The 8,098-nt window shown below is 45.9% G+C and overlaps 1 long non-coding RNA gene across 1 annotated transcript; it reads left to right on the top strand.

Annotated features, from left to right (window-relative positions):
- The first annotated feature begins 245 nt into the window (after window positions 1-245).
- LOC142740596 (uncharacterized) lies at window positions 246-1,749 on the top strand. Its single transcript, XR_012880803.1, has 3 exons — window positions 246-324; window positions 1,141-1,205; window positions 1,624-1,749. It is a non-coding gene; the product is annotated as an uncharacterized LOC142740596 (long non-coding RNA).
- The last annotated feature ends 6,349 nt before the right edge of the window (window positions 1,750-8,098 follow it).

Below are 8,098 nucleotides of genomic sequence, written 5' to 3'. Positions count from 1 at the left end.
GGGGCATTGGGCATTGGCATTTGTAATTTGCCCACATTGTGACCCCCCCTAATTTCAGTCATGGACACCTGGGCCTGGGTGTGACTGCAACCTCTTCACCCCTATAGTTATGTTCCCTGGGTTTACACTAACATTACAAAATGTTTTCAATGTCTGACTCGTCCTGTGATAGAAAATGAAAGGTGTGAATGTAAATATATTATTATTCATTCTAGATATGGGGTTATTTTATGTTTATTCCATTATGTATTTTACAGACATTTATGACATCTGAATATGTGGCACCAGTGACAGCCGACATGCTAGGACATACACTGTATATATGTAAGTATTATAGCAAATGACAACCTATAGAAATTCTATAATCTGATGTCATCCAGAATGTTCCTATAGAGACACATGACAAGACTGTGGGAACAAATTCCCCAATGTTGTTCATCCAAGGCCTGTCTTAGGGGTGTGCGACCTGTGCGGTTACACTGGGTGCATCACCTGTGACTAATGAATGGGGCGCCACTGGTCTTGATGTCTGGGGCACCCATTGCTTGAACACTCAATCCCACTCTTCATGTAAAAAAAGTAAAGGACACTGCTCAGGATGCAGATACAATTCCTTGATAATGGATTACATTACAGTGTGGCAGACAGTACTTGTCTGGCAGTGTTATTTGGGCACTGCATGATTGCAGTATTTGAGTACTATATTCTACGCCATAAAGCTGAATTCAGACGCTGCAGATTTGCTGCGCGGCAAAATTCACAAGTGTTACAGGTGAATAGTTACAGTCTCAAAAACTCATCCACATGTAGCAAAAGTAAACGCTGGGAATTTTGCTGCAGCTTTATATTATTATTATTATAGAAATGCTCCATAAAGAAGATATTATGGTATTAGTAATATATAAGGGACTTGTTATTTATGTAATTTCCTAATACACATTTGGCTTATGGGGGAGCACACAGCGCACACAGAGTGTCTACATTACCAGTACTGCAGTCTGTGCGCCACCATACAGGTCCGTCCACATGAAGTTGCTGTGTACATGAGCCCTAGTGTACATTTCCTTCATTGTTGGGTAGTCTATACTGAGCACACGTCTGTCTGGAGAAATAAAACTACACAATTATTGTTTTTTCCAGAACACCTTAAGATCGGCTGCCTGCTGCCAGGGGGACTCTCTGAAGCAATATTTCATCTATACGAGGTGCGTCTCTTATTAGTTACTATATGCAGTATCCACCAATACCCTCCACAGTTAGAATGACACTTTTTGTATGGCCCCACAGTAATGAAGCCCCCTTTTCTAAGCCCCGACTCAGTCCTTTTATCCCCCATATTAATAGTGCCCCCTTTGCTCCTATAAAATAAAAAAATATACTCACCTAATAGACGACCAACCGGGTCAGACATTTCGCTTCCTCCCTGCGCCGTTATTGTTTGTCCAATTTCAGGGGCGTATGGAGCCCCAGAGCTGTGGGCCACCCCAAATCCCTGGACCCCAGCCGGTCATCCTATTTACCCCTTTGGTAATTTTACACTGGTTGGGGACAGGACTCTATTCTAGATAGAAATGTTGCCATTGATTGAGATTTGTCCTAATACATTGTCTTTCTTTCTCCTAGAATTAATTCCTCATAAGAGTTAATGATAACCACACGTCCCAGGGGGGCAGATCAAAGATTAAGCAGAGCCCTCCACCTCACATCACATAACGTTCTACATTCAGTCGGATGTATTCAGTAGGAGAGTCCAAGGTCAGTGTATTTTATTAACTGCATCTCTAAATGATCACATAGTGTGTATTACTGGTCAATACTGAAGAGGGCACTACCACCATAGATGGCCTGGGCACCCTCAACTTACACTGCCGATCCGGCATTTAGGGCCCAAACCTATGATATAAAAAAACCAGAAAGATACAATCCCTAGTTTATTGACTTGGTGATGTTATTTGGGCACTGTATGATTCAATTATTTGGACACTACATGGTGCATCATAAGGGGGAGGACGTCACAGATACTGCACATGTCACCAATAAACCTAAGGCCGGCCTTGGATGTGACACAATAGCTGCCACGTGACATGCCATCCACACGGACATGACCGCTGTGGCCTAGCAACTAAAGACAACAGAACCACCAGCGCAGGAGCCACAGGGAATTTAAAAAATGAGTAGGGACAATTTGTTATTTTTAGCCATATGCGGCTTAGACTAAGGTTTATGAAACTGTCAGAAAACCCCTTTAATAATTATTTTGTCTGTTGAATCCAGAAATCCAATTTACCATTTTCTACTCTCTCTACTCCAGTCCAAAAGACTCCACAAAAGACAAATTAGAAGTTTTCCATTAAGGATAAGATTATATAGAAGAATAACAATAAGCTCCTGGTCCCTGATACAAAATCTATACCAGGGTCCTCCAACTATTATGTGCCATTATACTGCTGGTGTTATTTGTGTGGCAGAGGGGCATTGAACTCGCTCTGTGATAGAAAATGAAATGTGTGAAAGTAAATATATTATTATTCATTATAGATATGGGGTTATTTTATGTATGTGCATTAAACCCATTATGTATTTTACAGACATTTATAACATCTGAATATGTGGCACCAGTGACAGCCGACATGCTAGAAGATCCACTGTATATATGTAAGTATTATATCAAATAACAACCTATAGAAATTCTATAATGTGATGTCATCCAGAATGTTCCTATAGAGACACATGACAAGACTGTGGGAACAATCTCCCTGATGTTTTCAATAGGCTGAACATATATTTGTTGATATGATGAACCATACTAAGCGCACGTCATAATATCTTCACTGTTTATACTTTTTGTTCCAGAATTTCTTGAGATCGGCTGCCTGCTGCCAGGGGGACTCTCTGAAGTAATATTTCATCTATATGCGGTATGTCCATCATTAGTTACTATATACAGTATCCACCAGTAGCTCTGTGCATTGAAAAAGTAATGAGTGGGCAAAATGCCAAGAAAGGCGTAGCAGTGGGGAACCTTGGATAGTTGGTAGGAATAGGCACAATGTAAGTTAGGGGTATCTTTGTCCAAAAATGCTGGCCTCATGGCTCGGTTTGGGACTGAACGTAGGTGTAAGGTAATTGGGTGAGGGAGTGTAGGGGGATTTTAGACAGCTTTGGTCTGCCAAGAACATTTGCGATGTGTCAAGGCCTGGATGCAATAGACAAGGACTTAAGTGAGTTTCATTACACAGTCATAATCTGCAGGCATAGGTGATAATGGACACTGGCAGAATGTTTTTATATTTACAGCACTCAAGCGGAAAGCAATGGAAGGTGCCAGGATATTGCCACGTATAGAGCCCCCACAAGTCATGCAGCACAAGGACCTGGACTTGGGGTGTACTGGATTGTTTGGAGCAAATGGCATCAAGGAAGCAAGGCAGGTATCCTCAATGGTATCATTCTAACAAAAATTTGAGGGAACATGGCACGATGATGGGCCAAGTGCCAGGATCCTTGCGCAGGGATCCAGGGTCGATGAAGGCAGCAATATCCCAGTAGGGCCTCATAATCTCAACATGGGAGAGGGACACCTTGGGGTTGCCAAAATGTTTAGAACACGGGGTACTGGCACAATGCTTGGAATTACAGGAGCAGCGCATCTGGATGTAAAGAGAAGCAGAAGAAGGCAACAGTAGCTGGTTGAGTCTGATTCTGATCTGTCAGATGATAATAAGTGGTCTGATGTTGGGGATAGATGGGCTAATGGGCAAGACGTTTAAGATGCTGAAAAAAATGTTTACGCAGGATAAAGTAAAAAGGTAAAAGCGAGGAGGCGTGATACCGAAAGCCAATCCTTTACTGGAAAGAGGGGGTAAAGTTTGGGGCCAGGAAACATGTTTGTTGATTTCTACCTACACACACTTGTCCCAGGAAATGTTGGGAAACATAAGGGAGGAAAGGCTTGTCTAGTTTTTGTGATGTCTATGGAAGATTTTGTTTAGTATTGCAGTGTTATGGTGGTGGAGCAGGACCCCCTTATTGATCAGGTGCCAATAAAAAGGGATGGTGCCTGTGAAGCAGGCTGGTAAGTATAAAAAAAATACATCTGTCGCATCTAAAAGAGGCATCAGTAAACGATGAAATAGACAAGGAGTTGAGTGAGTTGCATCATTAAAGCAGAATCTGCAGGCACTGATGACAATGGATACTTGCAGAATGTTTTTTGTGCCTACAGGACTCAAGTGAGAAGCAGTGGAAAGGACGCGGATATCGCCACGGATAGGGCATCCACGAGTCATGCAGCACAAGGAACTGGACTTCTGATGTAATTGACTGTTTGGAGGAGATGGCGTACATTTGCAAAGAATGTAGTTGGCTTTCGAAGCGCGTAAGCAGTCTTGTATCATCACTTCAACATGCCGTGTGGTTTATAAAATGTTTTGCTAATAAATTCATCACATTGTCATGAGGATTGCTGGACCGTATTTTCTTCTGTTTACTTTATATTTATTGGACAGTGCTAACGCCATACAGCCCTCCCTGTAAAGAACGCCATACAGCCCTCCTGTAGAGAACGCCATACAGTCCCCCTGCAGAGAACGCCATACAGCCCCCCCTGTTGAGAAAGCCATACAGCCCCCCCTGTAGAGAACACCATACAGCCCCCACCTGTAGGGAACGCCATACATCCCCCCCCTGTAGAGAACGCCATAGAGCCCCCCCCCCCTGTAGGGAACGCCATACAGCCCCCCCTGTAGGGAACGTCATACAGCCCTCCCCTGTAGGGAACGCCATACAGCATTCCCCCCCTGTAGGGAACGCCATACAGCGTCCCCCCTCCCAAAAAAATGCGACCTACAGCGTGTCCTACAAAATACATGTATCCCCTATCCACAGGATAGGGGATACATGTGTGATCGCTGGCAGCGAAAGCTGCTTCTATCCTCTCCTCAGGGTCCCCGGCAGTCACTGACAGCCGGAGACCCGACATTCAGCAGCCCGATCGCGCGGGCAGTAAGTTAAAACCGGAGTCGTAAAAAGTATATGGATCGGGTTATAAGGACCCTGACCGCTGGCGTAAAAATACAGCCAGCGGTCGGGAACCAGTTAAAGGAACAGTGTCATGACAATTTTTTTTTTAATATGTTAAAGATGTTAGTGCTTTATTAAAAACGTTTATATTTATTTGTGTGTTTGTGTTTTACTTTTTCTTATTTTTACACTTTTTCTTCCCTATGGGGGCTGCCATTTTTTGTTCCATTTCTGTATGTGTCGATTAACGACACATACAGACATGGAATACGGCAGCCACAGTCCCATAGGGACTGCGAACGGGTCCTGTCCCATCCACTTCTATGTACGCCGTCTGTGTGGGAACTGCGCATGCGCTGCTGCCACACAGTCCAATTTGAAATTGGCGCCGTCCGGCGCCATTTTCCTGTGGACCGGAAGTTGCGGCCGGACAGTAAGATTACTACTTCCGGTCGCGGCTTCCGGACTTGTGCACTTGGACCAGCGGCATCAGACGGAGCGGACGGGCCGGAGGGAGCCGCGGCGGCAGGAGCAGGTAAGAGATTTTAATGTATGTTCGTGTTTGTGTACATTTACTACTGTATGTAAACCTACTACACTGTGTGTTAGCTCAAAAAATGGCGACACACAGTGTAGGAGGTTAGACCGTTCAAACCCCTCGTTTATCCCGGCACTAGCCAGGATAAAGGAGGGGGGGGATGCTGAGAGCTCACTAGAGCGAGGGCTTTTTACCCAATTCAGCAATGCTGCAATTTTGGGAATAGCTCCATCTAGTGACCAGCAATGGGAAATATTATAAATTAGAATCTAATTTATAATATTTCCTGACTCGTGAAAAAAATAAAAACAATTTGAACAATGTTTAATCACCTACACACTAAATGTTTAATTAAAAAAAAAACAACATGTTTTTTATGGCAACACATTCCCTTTAATGGCAGAGCGGGGAGATACCTCCCTGCTCTGCCGTAGTGTTCAGTGGCGTCCCGCTGTAGCAGCCATAGCGGCTGCCAGCAGAGCCTCCGGCCATGGTGGGGGCCCGTGCCGGCGGGCGACACGGGCCCCCTCATGCCGCGGGCCCCGTAGCAGCCGCTACGGCTGCTACGGCGGTAGTTACGCCACTGCTCAGTACATATATACAACACTAAAAAAATCTCAGTGTTATGACTGCGGACCTCTGTCGCTCACCCTGTGATGATCGGCCGCGACCGCAACTTCCTGGCCACCTCCCCAGAGACCACGGCTGGCGCGGCCTTCCCTTCCTGGAGTGTGCGAGGAGTGCCTTAAAGGGCCAGCGTGCGCACTTCCTAAAAGTTTTCTATCCTACCCCAGTGCACCCTGGATTATAAAAAGGTCTCTGCCCTTCCACTCCTTGCTTGAGCGTTGTTTGTGCTTTTCCCATGTTTGTATTGCAAAGGGTCCCTTAGTATTTTCCTGCTTGATCCCAAAGTTCCCGTTCCCTGCATCCTATTTCCTGTATCCCTTGCTGTTTCCTAACTGTGCCTGCCTTTTATCAGAGTCGTGTGGTACCGCCGGCTGGATATGCCACGTCTGTGTGTCATCTACCATTCCTGGTGCCATCTGCTTCGTCTGGCGCAACCTGCCACACCTAGCCCTATCTGAGCCGGAGCCCACGGCCTAGTGGGTCCACATACGGATGTAGCCATCTTTATCTTGACTCTGATAACTTGTTGCAGCGTGATATCACACAAAAATAACCATTGAGAAGTCATTGAAAAGGTCAAGATAAGGGATCTTTCCACTGTGTATTTAATGCGTTATTAGTCAAGCTAAAGTCAGCTACATATGTTCCCTAGATTGTGACAGTACGCTCAGGCCATGGAACCCGCTGGCCAGCCTAAGACCACAGTTCAGGTCATACAGACGGATATGCGTGACCTATATGCACGTCAGCAATTACTAAGGGGTGGACCCCAATAGTATATATTGTATCTATATGCACGTCAGGATCAACTCCTCTTGGCTGTAAACTCCATCATCGCCCGACTGGATCAACTCCCTGTTCCTTCCCCAGAGACTGCTGCCGTTCCACTGCCTAATACTCTTACTGTCTGTTTTCCGGATCCACAGTTGCACTGCCTCTTTTTCCTCGCTATGACTGCGTGCTCACCATTTCTCCTCTGATGAGGCCAAGGTAGCGTTCATTATTTCCCTCCTCGCTGGCAAGTCCCTCGCATGGGCGAACCACATCCTGGAATGACAGGGGCCCAAATTTTCGGACTTAGCCCTGTTCTTACAGACTTTTTGTGACGTGTTCAAGAAGCCGGGTCGAACATCCTTAGCAGCAGCCACTCTGCTAACCCTCAAGCAAGGGGGTCCACAGCAGGAGAGTATGCCATCTCCTTCCGTACCCTGGCAGCAGAGTTGGCATGGAACAATGAAGCATTGGTGGCGACCTATGGCATGGACTGTCCTCACACACCATGGACGAGCTTGCAGCCCGCGACCTCCCACCTACCTTGGATGCCCATATCCTGTTGGCTACCCGGGTCAACATGAGGATCCAGGAACGCGATGAGGAGGTTCGGTGGAGAGACGTTTTCACAGATTAGCACCCTCGTTCCAGAGACCACTACTGCCCCCTCTTGTTGCTCTACCTGAGGAACCAATGCAGGTAGACAGAGTCAAGTTGTCCGAGCAGGAGAAACAGCGCTGACGCTCTTCAGGTCTGTATTTGTATTGCGGCCTTAAAGGCCCTTTCGTTCGCCAATGTCCACAAAAGCCGGGAAACTCCAGCTCCTAGAGAGGCAACTCTAGGTGGGATGATGCCAAACATCAAAACCTCTTCCAAATTATCTATTCCTGTGACCATCATCTCGGGAGAGACATCACACTTCTCCTCTGCCTATTTTGACTCCAGGGCAGCTGCAGATTTCATCCAGCAGGATTTAGTAGACCGACTACATCTACCCACAGTTCTTCTAGAGAGATCCCTTGCTGTTGCTTCTGTAAATGGACTACCATTGCCCGATCCTATTGTGGCTATCATGAAACCACTTACGTTACAAATCGGAGTCCTTCACTCAGAACAGATCAACTTCCTCGTCCTGCCTAA

This window comes from Rhinoderma darwinii, chromosome 2 (genome assembly GCF_050947455.1).
Source record: "Rhinoderma darwinii isolate aRhiDar2 chromosome 2, aRhiDar2.hap1, whole genome shotgun sequence".
NCBI lineage: Eukaryota > Metazoa > Chordata > Amphibia > Anura > Rhinodermatidae > Rhinoderma > Rhinoderma darwinii.
This window is presented reverse-complemented; position numbering and strand designations above follow the sequence as displayed.